The sequence below is a fragment of the Triturus cristatus genome, chromosome 7, assembly GCF_964204655.1.
Source record: "Triturus cristatus chromosome 7, aTriCri1.1, whole genome shotgun sequence".
In the NCBI taxonomy this organism is placed as follows: Eukaryota; Metazoa; Chordata; class Amphibia; order Caudata; family Salamandridae; genus Triturus; species Triturus cristatus.
Genome location: NC_140590.1, coordinates 1,849,436,298 through 1,849,451,705, shown reverse-complemented (window position 1 = coordinate 1,849,451,705; position 15,408 = coordinate 1,849,436,298). Strand labels below are relative to the sequence as shown.

The 15,408-nt window shown below is 44.0% G+C and overlaps 1 long non-coding RNA gene across 1 annotated transcript; it reads left to right on the top strand.

Annotated features, from left to right (window-relative positions):
* The first annotated feature begins 248 nt into the window (after positions 1-248).
* Positions 249-14,610, top strand: LOC146813434 (uncharacterized). The gene is made up of 3 exons (XR_014966033.1): positions 249-376; positions 11,807-12,129; positions 14,496-14,610. It is a non-coding gene; the product is annotated as an uncharacterized LOC146813434 (long non-coding RNA).
* The last annotated feature ends 798 nt before the right edge of the window (positions 14,611-15,408 follow it).

The window sequence follows — 15,408 nt, the reverse complement described above, 5'->3', positions numbered from 1 at the left end:
ATTGCCCTACGTGTTGGAATTTTGGTACTTTTTGTTTTAGGATTTCCTCATGGTTTTCAGTGTTTGGCTTTCCTGGAACTGATCTCTTTGTTGACGCTGAAGCATTTGAATTTGAGCTTCATGAAAGATGCAAATCTGATAATGATGGGTTCCTGGATTTCCATGTTTCCATGACGGCTCCTGTGTCATGACTGAGGCCGCTCCTTGGTTGCGTATAAATGCAGCACGGTTTGTGGATTGCATCCGTCGCTAGCTCCTCACTTCTGAAACCTTCTTGAGAGACAGACGCTACTTACCATGAGGGTCCTTCTGCTCCTCGCCGCCTTGCTGTCCCTGGCGTTGGCCGTCCCGCCTCCACCTCCTCCTGGAGCTCCTGGTGAGTGGCCGGGTCATTCCCTCCAGAAATATTTATATATAGAAATATATGGGCTCATTTAGAGCCCGATGGTGATGGGGAACTCTCAGATATCTGGAAGGGGTGTTGCAATCAGAAGCCACCAGTGGAATTGTCTTGACAATGGGAATAGTGTGGTGTAAAAGAGACTTCCCTCTACAAGTTGGGGACTTTGCTTCGCTTCTCTGTCCCAGATCAGGTAGAGTTTGCTTGTTGAGTTAAGACTGGACAGGGAGGCGGAGATGGAGTCAGGAGTCCTCAGAGGAGGAAACAACAGCAAGAAGTACATGATGAGCAGGAGGTGGAGCTAGGAGAGGAAAGAAGACAAGTAACTCTGAGACACAGGACTGAAGGAAGCCGTGGACCAGGAGAAAAGGGGAGGAGCATTAAAGCACCAGGCACCCGCGTAAAGAGATGGGAAAAGGTTACGAGCCCGGTCCATAAAACTCATCCTGGCCACATTTAAGGCTGTCAGGAACTCCCAAGAGGATTCCTTGCAGGTGTAAATGGAGTGTGAGTGTGGAGAAGTCTGCAGTAGTAAATCCCACGCAAGGGGAGGGATGTGCGCAATACATGGAGTGGTTTACTTGTAAGGTTTCACAAATCAAAATGTGACCCCTTTCCAACCTGCAGATGGTAATACAGCAGCCAAGGGTGAGAGAAACTCCCCTTCCAGGATGTGAAGGGGCAGCTCACCCCCAGATCTGGTAAGGATGGAGGCGAACGGCTTTCCTACAGGTTCCCTGTAGGGAAAAAAATGTGGTTGTGTACAGTCACCAGCCCCTGCCACTCTGCGTAATTGTACGCTATTGAGCGCTACGTACAGTTCCACGCAGAGAGACCAGCCAGCCTTAAGAATGTCACTTAACAGATGTGAAGGTACACCTGGAAACCTGCACCTTTCCATATATATTATTACACCTGTTTTGTGAATAGCAAAAACTCTAAAAGAATGTTCAGGAGCAGTCATAGGACTCTGCCCATACATTTACACAATTATAAAAAACGTACATTTACTTGTAATGCATCAAAATCTTAGGGTAAGTGTTGGATAGTATAGGGGTAAAAATTACTATTCTAACTCCAGGGGATGCAACAGTAGGGTAGGTGTTGGATAGTGTAGTGTAATATTATGCGTTGTAATGGTATGCGTTGTAGAGGTAGTATGCGATGTAATGGAATGCGTTGTAAAGGTAGTTTTTAAAAATGCGTTGCAGTGTCATGCTATGTAATGGAATGCGTTGTAGTGGATGTTGCGTTGTAAAAAATGCGTTGTAAGTGCATGCGTTGTAAAAGTGTGCGTTGTAACGACATACATCCTATCATACGTAATGCCTTGTGGTGGTGAGTAGTCGTATCATAGGTAATGTCTTTTGGTGGTGAGTATTCATACCATAGGTAATCTCTTATGGCAGTAAGCAGTCGTATCATAGGTAATGTATTTTTGGCAGTGAGTAGTCGTATCATAGTGAATGTCTTCTGATGTTGAGTAGTTGTTTCATAGATAATATCTTCTGGTGGTAAGCAGTTGTACCATAGGTAATGTCATCTGGGGGAGTGTAGTCATATCATAGGTAATGTCTTTTGGCGGTGAGTAGTCGTATCATAGGTAATGTCTTTTGGGGGTGAGTAGTCGTATCATAGGTAATGTCTTCTGGCGGTGAGCAGTCGTATCATAGGTAATGTCTTCTGGCGGTGAGCAGTCGTATCATAGGTAATGTCTTCTGGTGGTGAGTAGTCGTATTATACGAAATGTCTTCTGGCAGTGACTAGTCATACCAGAGGTATTGTCTTCTGGTGGTGTAGTTGTATGATAGGTAATGTCTTCTGGCAGTGACTAGCCATATTAGAGGTATTGTCTTCTGGTGGCGTAGTTGTATTGTAGGTAATGTCTTCTGGCAGTCTGTAGTCGTATCATAGGCAATTTCTTCTGGTGGTGAGCAATCGTACCATAGGTAATGCCTTCTGGTGCTGAGTAGTCGTATTATAGGTAATGCCTTTTGGCAGTAAGTAGTGGTATCATAGGGAATGTCTTCTGGTGGTGAGTATTCGTATCATAGGTAATGTCTTTTGGCGGTAAGTAGTCGTATCATAGGTAAAGTCTTTTGGCGGTGAATAGTCGTATCATAGGTAATGTCTTTTGGTGGTGAATAGTCGTATCATAGGTAATGTGTTCTTGCGGTGAGTATTCGTATCTTAGGTAATGTCTATTAGCAGAGAGTAGTCGTATCATAGGTAATGTCTTTTGGCGGTGAGTAGTCATTTCATAGGTAATGTCTTTTGGCTGTGTGTAATAGTATCATAGGTAATGTCTTTTGGCGGTGAGTAGTCATATCATAGGCAATGTCTTTTGGCGGTGAGTAGTCATACCTTAGGTAATGTCTGTTGGCGGAGAGTAGTCGTATCATAGGTAATGTCTTATAGGGGTGAGTAGATTGAAAAGCCTTGGTCATTGACCAACAGCCGATCATTGATCCTAGACATCAATCAATCAGCATTTGTGGAGCGCCTCACTGATACCCTGGGGGTATCTGGACATTGGGGTGTTAGGTCTCCGTTAAAAAGCCAGGTCTTGAGAAACGGAGGGAAGGGGGAACAAACAAGCAGAAAAAGACAAAACAGAGGGCAGAAAAACAAGCAGAAAAGGCAAAACAGAGCAGACATCTGACGAGAGAAGCTGGATGCAGGCTTTATAGTCTACGGCAAATTCCACGGGCGAGAGACTGTGCAGAAAAGATGTTTTTACAGAATATTCTGTTCTCTTTGAATCTTAAGGAATTCCAAAGAGTTGAGGCTTGCTGCTGGAAGGCTCCACCATTATTCACACCATCTTGACTGAATGGTCTTTCAACACAGCTCTCCTATCTGTCGCTTCTGCGTGGCTTTGAAAGAGGCTTCTGTCATAGATTTAAATACAGACAGAAGCAAGACGGTGATCTCAGATTGCAAGAAAGTTGGCCTGAAAGACCAAGATATTCCTTGAGTCAAACCTCCAGGAGGTAGAAGCCGTAGCTGTTCCAATCTCTTTCAACCAAAGTAAGATGTTCTGGCTAATGGACCCCCTTCTTCAACAAACGCCAGGCATGGTTGGGTGAAATTCTAACAGTTCTAACTAGAGCTAAATCCAATGTTCCAAGTCATGATTTTGAAAGTGAATCCTCTCGAATCGTGGAAGTCGTAGGTCTGCCACGTTGAAGATGTTGCGAAATAGATCCAAGTCAATTTAAAGGGGCGACCACCATGAGGGGCCGATAGATCAAGCTGCACGTTGTATCAACCTATGTCTATCACAGCACTACCCACACTGTCAATTTCCCGTCAAAACAATCATCTCTCATTGGTTTGCACAGTCACCAAGGTGGAACATAATTACAATTTTTCCAGAATGGTTCAAATGTAGGAAGTCAGGACAACCGCAGCTAGCTTAAATCAAAGAGACTCTGGGAACGTGTAAGGGGGAATTTTGCTCCCCTTTGTGACCGCCATCCGGGGGGGGTGAAAGGCTGGAAAGGAGGCACATCATGAATCTGACTGTGGATTAAGGGCAAACATTTGGAACATTCCAAAAACAAAGTTAGAACTGTCCATTTTGGAAGGTCCCTGCCACCATCCAAGCTGGTCATGACGGAATGAAGTAATTCAAATGCAGATTCATTGGAGTATGTGTAACCATGTTAATGTGCTGTCCGGAGCCCCTTAAAGGTGTGTGGCCATGATGTTTAGCTGCTTCTGCAAACAGAGAAAGGAACCTCAAACACTGTCAAACCACCTGCTGCATTGCATAAGCTCAGGCTATAAACCCAGTGCATTGTTGAGGGGTGGGGGGGCATTCCCTCAACAGGTTGCATATGTGTGTGACACAGTTCCCAAACATTTCCATATCTGTATGCTGGCAACACGGCAGAACTGGGGAACTTGAGAAAATGTATGTCTGCGGTGACAACTGAAGAAGGGAGAACTGACAAAATGTTCTGGGGATGTTGGGGGGTGTAATTGCAACGCTGCACTGTTGTAGGGTGCTTGAGAAAAAGTCAATAGAATTTCTGAGCTGTTATGGGAATTGGGCAGAAGATTGAGGCAGGATCGCTAAGCAGTATATGTATATATATTATATATACAAGTACCCCCTGCCGTATATTATAAGGATATTGCAAGTCACTGAGGCATTCCATAACTATATAGAGGAGTAAGACTGAAGGCCAAGTTAGTTTATAAGGTTATGGAACTCCGAGGTGACTCGCAATATCCATATCATATGTTCCAGGGGGTACTTTATCCCATATAATACATGGTCACACCATCACCTTTCCCACAAGCCACTTAAAACCTTAATGTGTAGTTCTGTCATATAAAAGAGCAAACATGTTTGCAAACAGGAAGAATAAAAAGAAAACCTCTAGTGCAAAAATTAATCCATCAAAAGCATGTTAAATATTTGTTGCAAACAGATTTTAGAAACAGTTTAATACAAGCCATTTAGTTTTTCAAAACAAAGGAAGCTGTAGTAGCTCATAATGTGTATAAACATGATGGAAGATTCTAGCTTGTCTCTAACTATCTAAGAAGTTCAAAAAATAAACATAAAAATAAACAAGTACAAAAGTAGAGAAGAAGAAATAAAAAAGCTGTGCGCAGCGTGGGTTGGCAGCCTGAGAGAGGTTGGCTGCAGGACCTGACCACAGACCTAGCCCTGTGGCTAAGCCTCCGCTGTACACGGCCAAAGGCCCTATGCAGCGTGTGGGGGTGGGGGGTGGCTTTATTAATTTAAAAAATCCTAGATAATAACTGAAATAAACCAAGGGTTAAAGTAACCTTAGAGTGAGGTGTGATGAAAAGGTCTGTTTTCGTTTTCTTTTTAAAGAACTTAGAAATTCACTTAAAAAAACAAAGGTTAAAGTAACGTTATAATTAGATGTGATTAAAAAAGATCTGTTTTTGTTTTATAAAAACCTTGGACATTCACTGAGAAATCCAAAGGTTAAAGTAATGTTATAGTAAGGTGAATATGTCGGTGACAACATCAACGTTTTAAACTAACCAAACCACAGAAATTCACCAATTATAGAGCTAATTATAACTTGTGCCCCCACCATGCACTGCTTATAACCTCACACATTACATCACTCATGATGGCTCTCTCTAGGAATTTACTGCCATCCACCTCCACCCTGACTCCTACCCGCCAGAGCACCGGTCAAGCCTCTGTGCTGCCCCCTAGCTGTACCTCCGTGCAAGTGCCAAAGGCTGGCTCTGGTTTACTCCAAAAGGGAACTCCAAGGTTGTATGTCAGAATATCGTACGCAGAGAATCAAGTCCTAATTAACATTTACAAAAATATGGACCTGCCAGTTGTAGATTTTCTAATATTACCTCCAATTAACGCCATTTGCAAATAATATTTAGGGCAAGATATTTATGTCAGAATATATTCTGACAAGGAAATTGTGATACAGAACCTACACCCAGGGCTTGTTCTAATTATGGTCCATGTTTTGTATAAAGTACCTTCTCTGACAGTAGGATAGCTCAGTAATTCAAGTGACTCCTGCTGAGATCTGTGCACAGCCGGTGGGTCAGTGGTTTGAATGACAGATGAGCTCCTTATTAAAATAAAAGGAAAGCCATCAAGTTAGGTAATGGACCGCCTGTATGCAGTATGGAACTGCTTAGACTGTAGTAACTGTAATATAAAAAACAAGCATTTGCAATGCAATAGGTCTCACATTTACGCGAGTTTGAACTATTGGCATTGTAAATGACAATGCCTTTTATTTATGTTTTGGTTTTTAAAACATAAATAAAAGGCATTGTCATTTACAATGCTAATAGCTTAAATTCTTGCAAATGCTTGTTTTATGAGGCTTATTTTTTGGCATCCTTGCGCCCAACTTGTGCTCATACTCGTTAAGTCCCTTTCACAGGGACTTCACTGGTCTCATATGAACCTCGACTGACTGGCTTTGTTAGTGTTTGTTTCGAAAAGGTAAACAGCTGTGCCAGTACATTTAATCTTTTATTGTTTTCACGCCCTAGATTGTTTTAGTATTGGTTTTTATTCCCGAGTGTTTCAAAAAGGCTGGGAAAACAGACAGGGCTGGGGATTTCAGAAGAATTACCCAGTGCTGACAGACGTACACGTAATAAGCGGCATTACACGCAGTGATACCATCAGAAGGGTAGTATAAAGGGTACGGCGGAGTGCGCAGAGCACAGATACAAAAAGCATGTGCAATCCACTAGGTCTCGTATTTCCCTTTTCTAGCGGCAGCGCACCTTTGTTTAGGGAGAGCCCAGTCTAAAGAAAGTAGGGGGCCACCATTACAGTGAAAGCGCGGAATGGGGTGCTTGTTAAAGAAAAAAAAAAGTAGTCCATAAATAAATACATAAAGACCTACAGTGTAAGGAAACTGTAGTTGGCCAGTGCCCCTGCTTACAAACGGAAGTGATGTATCTGGAGCACCAGCCAATAAGGAGCCAGGAAACAAAAGCGATGGAGTTAAGAACCAATGGCAAGCTTCAGCTGTAATTACACTCTGTATAGTGATTACAGCAGGTCTTGCATACAGTGCATGAGCGCTGATGCTCGACCTTACAAGGAATTCTCTTTGTTAATATCAGTGTAAGGCAGGAGATCAGCATTTCCACCACCCAAGTTAAGTGCTGCTGTACTGAAGTAATACCACATAGAATAATCTGCAAGCCACTTGTATGTCTTGGGTGATAGTAGCTACATTTGCACTCGTGGAAATTTCCCATTTCCACTGGCTCTTATGTTATGACCTCACAAGACAGAGCCCATTGGGCAATTCATCGACTTTCAATACATGAGCTGACATAGATCCTAGGGGGTGCTCTGATAGACAGAGCAGAGGACTGGTGCAGCTATGACAGTAGGCTGAAATGCATTTCACTTTTATCAGTGGATACTTCCTTGCATCTCTAACCTAGAAATGTGAATGTCTGTTTATCCCAGAGATCAAAATGTATCACTCATACTGACATGCGCCATATAAAGTGTGAAAAAGCATTGAATAATCTTGCAAAGATGGTGATGGCTAACATGTTTCAGCCCTATGCTTAGATTATCACATCACTTCCTTCTTCAGGAAACTGTATGTACCACTCTCCCTTCTTTGAAAACACAGGACACCAGGTTCTGACGAAGTGAAGAATCTTTTCAAGAGCATGAATGTGTTAAGTGGCAATTTTTTTCTGTCCTCAAATTCTTGCAACTCTTGTGAATTCTTCAATGAATGCTTATAGTTTGTAATGTTTTACATGTTGACTTTCACATTAAACACAAAAGGTCATCAAGGAGTTTTCAATAGTTACTGCTTTGCACTGTTTTTTATCTCTGGCAGGGCTAATGAGCTAATAAAAATTGTTTTTCACTAGCACTGGCCAGTTTTAGATCACATTCACCTATCTTCTAAATATTTTTTTGCGCTGCGCCCTCACATCACTAAAGTGCTTTTCTTTGGGATTTTAGCATCCTTATTTTCCATACTATTGTAAAACATCCCTGAGCTCCCACCTCTCAGTGCGGTGGTTGTAGCCCTCAGTGGGACTAGGTTTTCCCACTGAGAGGAGAAAGCCCAAATGATGAAGCATGTCACCTTTTGGTGAGTGAGGGCACTCATCCTTAAAAGGGATTCCTTTACTTATTAGGGCACTATCATTTAAGATATAGTTTAATCACAATATTTTTCCTGTCCATGCCTATGGTTCAAGGTTGCTCAGACCCGAGAGGTTCTTTGTGTGTTTTGTGACTATTAATTGGGGAAAAACTTCTTGCAGGTCTCTAAACTCATTCCCTTGGACCCCCCTTTTCTCTTTTTGTGTGGTACCCGACTTTCACATTAAAACAGGAATTTGTATGCCCTTCTGAGCTGTTTCGAGAAAAAAGACAAGCGATCACCAATGTCCAACCAGTTTCAAAATCACAAACATAACAGTTTTAAAGTTAACTTGCCCCTTGAGACAGATGCCCGTCTAATGTAAATCACTCTTGAACATGTCCGTCATGGGAACAGTCCATTTCTAATTGCAGGCGACATCCCCTCTGCAACAAAAGATAAGCGACCCTGTTGGAAATGGCCCTTTTTGCAGGGTCATCCCTAAGCTTTTTGCCTTCCTCCTGGATTTTTCCTAACCTGTTTTTGTTGGCTTTATGACTCTGGGCACTTTACCACTGCTGATCAGTGCTAAAGTGCATATGCTCTCCCTTTGTAAATATGACATGTGAATTGGTATCTCCATGATTGGCTTATTTGGTTTACCTGTTAGTCCCTAGTAGCGTGGCCTATATGTGCCCAGGGCTGGTAAACCAAATGCTGCTGGTGGGCCTGCAGCGCTGGTTTGCGCCACCCACAGAAGCAGCTTGTAAAGTGTGTCTCAGACCAGCCACTGCAGAGTCTGTGTGCAGTCCAGAACTGCCATCTTGGCTGTGAAGGGCACCCACTTCCCTGCCCCTGAACCTTCCCTTGGCATCATGTAAGTCACACCTCTGGTAGGGTGCATTGTATGTGTAAGGTAGGGCATGCCTTGGTGTGTGTAGCATGTCCTGGTAGTGAATTACACACAATTTCGTTTTTCACTACTGTAAGGCTACCTGTTCTCCATAGGCCAGAATGGGCAGTTTGACTATTACATTCTATAGTCCTAACTGACCCCAGGAACATGGTAGCAAAACGAATTTAGTATGCCTGAGCTCAGAATATTAAAATACATCTTTTAGTGAAGTTTATTTTTATATTCTGTGTTTGAAAATACCACTTTTAGAAAGTAGGTATTTTCTTGAATAAGCCTTCCAGTGTGCTCTGCTGTTATGTGTATTGGCTGTCTGGTTCAGGAGTAACAGGGCTGGGGAATTCCAGGAGACAGGGTGAGGTGTCGCAGTGGTGAATAGAGAGATCTGCATCTAGATGGGTGGGAGGAGTTGCACCTGAGACCTGAATAGGGCTGTGCCTTCCCTCCACAATGCTGGCTCCACCTCCTGTGGTGCGTCTGATGTCTCTGCCCTGCACTCTGGAAGGAAAGAAGTATCCTGGTAAACAAAGTGCTCCAGGACTGAGAAGAACTGGTTCTGGCTGGGTTCAGTGACTTGTGACTCTTTAGAACAAAGACTTTTGGGGTATAAATATCTATGCTGAAACCCCTACAATTTGTATTGCTCCTGGACAACAAGAAGAACCTCTGTCCGTGTAACTGAAGGAATCTGCAGGAGAGGACTGTCCTTGTGCTTGTGTGCTGTTTCTTGGACTGGCCTGCAGTGGTTACTACTGGACTTGGAAGAAGACGAAAAGGACTTTGAAGGAACTTTTATTTTTGCTACAGCAATCACCCAAGGGCTAGAAGAGAGCTAGCCTCCTGCAGGAGTCTCAGGCACATCAGACTCCACCACCAGCCTCCTGTTTCCTCCCAGCGAGGATTTCTATCTGCAGGTGAGGCTCCTGTGAGTTCCAGGGCCTCTAGTTCTACTGTGGAGAAGAGAGTGCTGAAAATGGTCGCTAACGCTCGTTTGCGAGCCGCCGCAGCTGAAGAGCGTAAGGAAAATCATCGCGCTGCTGCCGCTGAGTGCTCACTACCGGAGATCATCGCATCACCTGTTTGCAGGCTGCCAAAGGCTCGCTGACCTCAAGATTATCGCATCACCTGATTGCGGGCTGCCAAAGGCTCGCTAACCAGAGATCATCGCATCGCCGGTTTGCGGGCTGCCAAAGGCTCGCTAACCTCAAGATTATTGCATCACCTGTTTGCGGGCTGCCAAAGGCTCGCTAATCAGAGATCATCGCATAGAGTTCATCGCTTCACGACATCGCAGCGCGGATGTCGAGCGTCCGCCATTTTCATCGCATCACATCAGGATCGTCGCTCCCTCGCGGGGCGCCATTTCTTTTCATCGCAACAAGATCGCACACGCAACAGGCTCGGCGCATCATCCTCCCTTAGCGGCAAGGATTCAACGCATCGCTGGTCACGCGTGAGGAAAAACATCGCTACAGCTCCTTAGCGACATTTTGGTTGCTTTGCTACAGAATCCAGGTATTTTGTGAGTAAAAGGGTCGCAGAGACCACTGTCTTGAACTGAACTCCGCTGTGCACACATTGAACTATTTTTGCAGCATTTCAAGAGTAACCCCATTTTCTAGTATTGTGGATTTTTACTGTTATTGGTCTTGTGTTTAGTCTATATATAAAGATACTTATTTTTTATAATTACTTGTGTGGTGTCCCTTTGTAGTGTTCTTCACTGTGTTACTGTGTATGGTCATAAATGCTTCACACACTGCCTCTGAGATAAGCCTAGCTGCTCGTGCTACGTTACCACAGGGGTTGAGCAGGGGTTATCAAAGGGTGTAGCCCGCTTACTCTGACTTAGGAAGAAGGGTCCCTACTTGGACAGTGGCCAGCCATTGCCAACTAGAGACCCCCATTTCTAACAAACCCCAAACCCATTTTTGCCTTGTTACAACTCATCGCTAAGGTACAGATTGGATTTTGTGGATAACAAGGAAGGGACCCACGTCTACGCAAATCCTTGGCTACTTATGTTGTTACCTCAAAGAAACAAACGGTGATGGAAGGAATATTTCAAAAAGTTAAAACCACTGAAATCAGGCTGAGTAGTGTTCCCACCCATCATTTTTCACCCACTGTGCCACTCTAGACAGAGGCCCGTCTTATGCTAATCAGTACTGACCCTGGTGCTCAAGGAACAGGTCTTAGTATCTATGCAAGACACTTCCCAAGCAGGACAACGTCACACACCCCTATTCCCAAGTGAAGGCTCAGCCTGGAGCTTGCCAGGAAAGCCAATTGGATGTCAGTAGTTATGGCAATAAGCCAGCTCTAGATTTACATATTGTTCAGAGGTTTTTCATTGGCTAAATGAAGAACTCTTTAGAGAACAGGATTTAGTCCAATTATATTCCATATGCAACAGAGCAGAAGGAGGTATTACAAAGTGCAGGGCCTGTGTGTGACAGATGCATTCATGGTGGTGCTTCTAGAAGATGAGATAAGGCCTGAGGGCGCCATCAGTAAACCGAAAGGTTGAAAAGGTACAATATGTGTGTGGTTTGGAAAAGGCAACCACCTCTTCTCCAGAAACCACGGGAATCTGTATCACCATCCACCTCTAACTGACGCTCTGATGATACTGCTTAAAGTCCATCATCAATCCATCTCCTGCCACCCAACCCTCCCCCTTCCCTGGTCTCCTGTGAACAATGCATACTTATATAGACATATGTTACTCACATGCACTAGACACTCCTTAAATCCCTTTTCTGAAACCTGTGCTCATTTATTTTCATAACTCAATGCCCACTGATACTGAATGAAAAACCCCAAAAAACATGGACAAAGAAGTGACTGATTTCTTCATTATTTTGACTTCTCTACACACAGGTCCTCCCCAAGGGGGTGGTGATGGCAAGCCACCGGGAGACATGCGGCCAGATGGCATGCCACCGGGAGACATGCGGCCAGATGGCATGCCACCGAGAGACATGCCAGCAGATGGCAAGCCACCGAGAGACATGCCAGCAGATGGCAAGCCACCGAGAGACATGCCAGCAGATGGCAATCATGGAGTTAATCCAGGTGAAGGAAATAACAGAGGAGGATCAGGGCCACAGCCACCTCCACCACGCGGCCCTGCTGGTCCACCACCACCTCCTCCAGGAATGGGACCAGGACCCATGCCACCAAGAGCTTAGTTTTAGATGACGGTAAGAAGAATTACAATCCACTGGGAACATGCCACTTTAGTTAGAGAGCGTGTGTGTGTTTGTATGTGTATGCACATGTGTGCATGCATGCAGAAGTGCATGTGAGCCTTCACCTAAATGCAAATGTGTCTGTTGGCACACATACATGCTGTATATGGTGTGTGTATGAACTAACGTAATGGACAATCACTACACTGCATCAGATGGGGTATGATGTATCGGGGGGTCCTGATCATCACCCTGATGACAAGTATGGTGCAGTGGACTTTCCTGACCATATGCATAGAGCCATATGCAAATCAGCCTTCTTTCTACTCCAATAGAACAGTGCAGCCCGAACTGCTGAGCCAGGCCCTCTCTGAACCAGAATACGAGCAACCAAAGATTGAGTTTGTACTATTTGTGTCTCCTCAGTCAGGTGCAACTTGGTTCCAGTGGCACAGTTAGCACGTGACCTATGTCTGTGTATACTCGTCACACTTAGAGTCAGAATGATGTACACAAAAAAGTAAAAGATGGAATGCATGAATTAAACTCAGCCGCTGGTAATTACTCAGACCACATCCCAGTAAGTTGTTTTTGGAACCATAAAACCTAGGATTAGCCCCATTCATTTGCAAACCAGCCTTAGTACTGCTCCAGTAAGAACAGATCCAGGGTTTCTTGTTGCTCCAGGAGGAACTGGTCTAGGGTTTCTTGTTGCTCCAGGAGGAACTGGTCTAGGGTTTCTTGTTGCTCCAGTAAGAACAGGTCAATGGTTTCTTGTTCCTCCAGTAAGAACAGGTCTAAGGTTTCTTGTTGCTCCAATAGGAATAGACCTAGGGTTTCTTGTTGTTCCAGTAGGAACAGGTCTAGGTTTTCTTGTTGCTCCAGTAGGAACAGTTCTAAGGTTTCTTGTTGCTACAGTAGGAGCAGGTATAAGGTTTCTTGATACTGTAGTCAAAAAGGTCTAGGGTTACTTGTTACTCCAGTAGGAACAAGTCCAGGGTCTCTTGTTGCTCCAGTAAGAACAGTTCTAGGATTTTAGTTTTGTTTCAGGAAGAACAGGTCTAAAGTTTATTGTTGCTCCGGTAGGAACAGGTCTAGGGTTTCTTGTTTCTCCAGGAGGAACAGGTCCAGGGTTCTTGTTGCTCCAGTAAGAACAGGTCTAGGGTTTCTCGTTGCTCGAGGAGGAACAGGTCTAGAGTTTCTCGTTGCTCCAGGAGGAACAGGTCTAGGGTTTCTTGTTGCTCCAGGAGGAACTGGACTAGGGTTTCTTGTTGCTCCGGTAAGAACAGGTCTATGGTTTCTTGTTGCTCAAGTACGGACAGTCTACCGTTGCTTGTGTTCTCATTCAGAGAGAACCTGGCCTGGCGGTGTGGGCTGCTCCTATCTTACCTCTGTATCTATCTGCGGCGACTGGACCACACTCTCCATCGCCCAAACATTGTTGGCACCATCCCTCTGTCATCTGTGGGGCTGATTCACAAAGCTTTCTCCTGAGACTAATTAACTTTTATTCTGTGTGACGCTGTGTGACTTGGCCCTGAATTTTCAGGAGTAGGACACAATTACTCAAAAAAATAAACGTAGTGGTCAGAGCTGTCCTGTGGAAATACTGTCTGCTTCAGGGATACTTGGGCCCTTCATTACCAGGACAGAGCTGAGAGTTCAACTCTTACATAAGAACTTGAAATATGTCATTCGGATTAATCTTAATATTTGTATTTAATTACAGGAAGAGTTGTTGTAACCTTACTCTTATTTAAGTTTAGTCAATCCATAGGTTTAACACACGTTGACATAAGGTTCCAGCCATCAGCTAAAATGATGAGTCCTTCATCTGGGTAAAATGCATTAAATACTGTACCCTAGATTCACACGATGCCCTGGTTCACAAAGACAAAGGGATATCATCCTTTTAAAAAGCGTGTGGTGAGACCAGTGACTTGGAAAAATGTAATAAGAAAACCTCTGTCCCTGGTGGGGCCTATCATTGGTGCCCGTTGGTACTACATCCTGCATATTAAATAGGTTTATATGGAGCCATATACATTTAACTCCCGAGCACCAGGAGGTGATTAGTTCTGGTCAAATATGTGAAATTAACAGGGAATTTAGAAATTTTATGGCGATGATAATGAAATGTATTTACACAAAACGCGTAGTGATAAATAAAAGCATATTGCTTAGTTCTTTCCTTGAAGACAATACTTATTGCACAGGAAATCAGATTGTCCTGTGTTTTTACTTTGTTTCATGAGTTCCTTTTTCTTACACATTTCAAACATGACAATAGACATATTTTACAAACTGCCCTTCAAATGTAGGATAGTAATTCTAAGGTTTGTGTAGATAACATTTTCTTTTGTTCTTTCTAATTTCAGGCATGGAATGAATATTGGGTCCCAACTCGATGGTCTCCATCATCCTGTTCTGTGGAACAGAAGATTGTTCTAACCAGGCTCTGATTGAAACAAATAAAGCCTCTTGTGGACTCTGCATGAATGACGTCACTTGTTCTTGTGTGTTTGATTGGCTTGTTGTAATGTCTCTTGCAATGGTTTCATCACAGAAGAGGAAGCATGGAAGGGCTGCCATCAGTGCAGGATTGGAGGGGAGACGGCTGCCAGTAGAGGGTTTATGGTTAGCCCAGTGATCGAAGCAGGTCTGGTTCTGGCTCACTTACCTGCGCAGAGCCCATGTCCACCGGTCAGCATCTCCTCGTCGCCAGACGTGAGTCACAGAGGAGAGTCTATCACAACTTTGTCGCACCCACCCAGTGGTCCATGGTCTAAATTTGGCGCAGCTCTGACATTTTCTCGTAAATATGGCCCTCTGTGTGGAAGCTCTACCACTTCCGCTCACCATCTTCAACACCTTCCTCTCTCAAGGCATCACCCCAGACAGAAGGTGACAGTGAAGTAAACTTGCTGTGATACCTCTGCCTCCTGCCTTAGCTTCTCTGGTGCCCCCGGTTCAAACACGGGCCATGTATTGGGTCTTAGACTCGGGGGCTGATTGTGCTGGAAAATTTGTCTAAAAATCTAGTGAACCAAAAACTGGCCACCAGACAGGAAAAATTGCATATCTCTGGATACAGGGGAATGGATCACATAAAGTGAGCCAGTGGCAGCTGGTGGAATATGAAAGTTGAGTGGCACAAGGAAAATTCACATATTTTTGCTAGCAAGCGACCAAAGCTATAATCACTGAGAACAGGTAAAAAAAAAAGGTGCTTATACGTGCAATTTTCATCACTATTTCTGTAATAAATGGACCAAAATACAGTTCTTATAC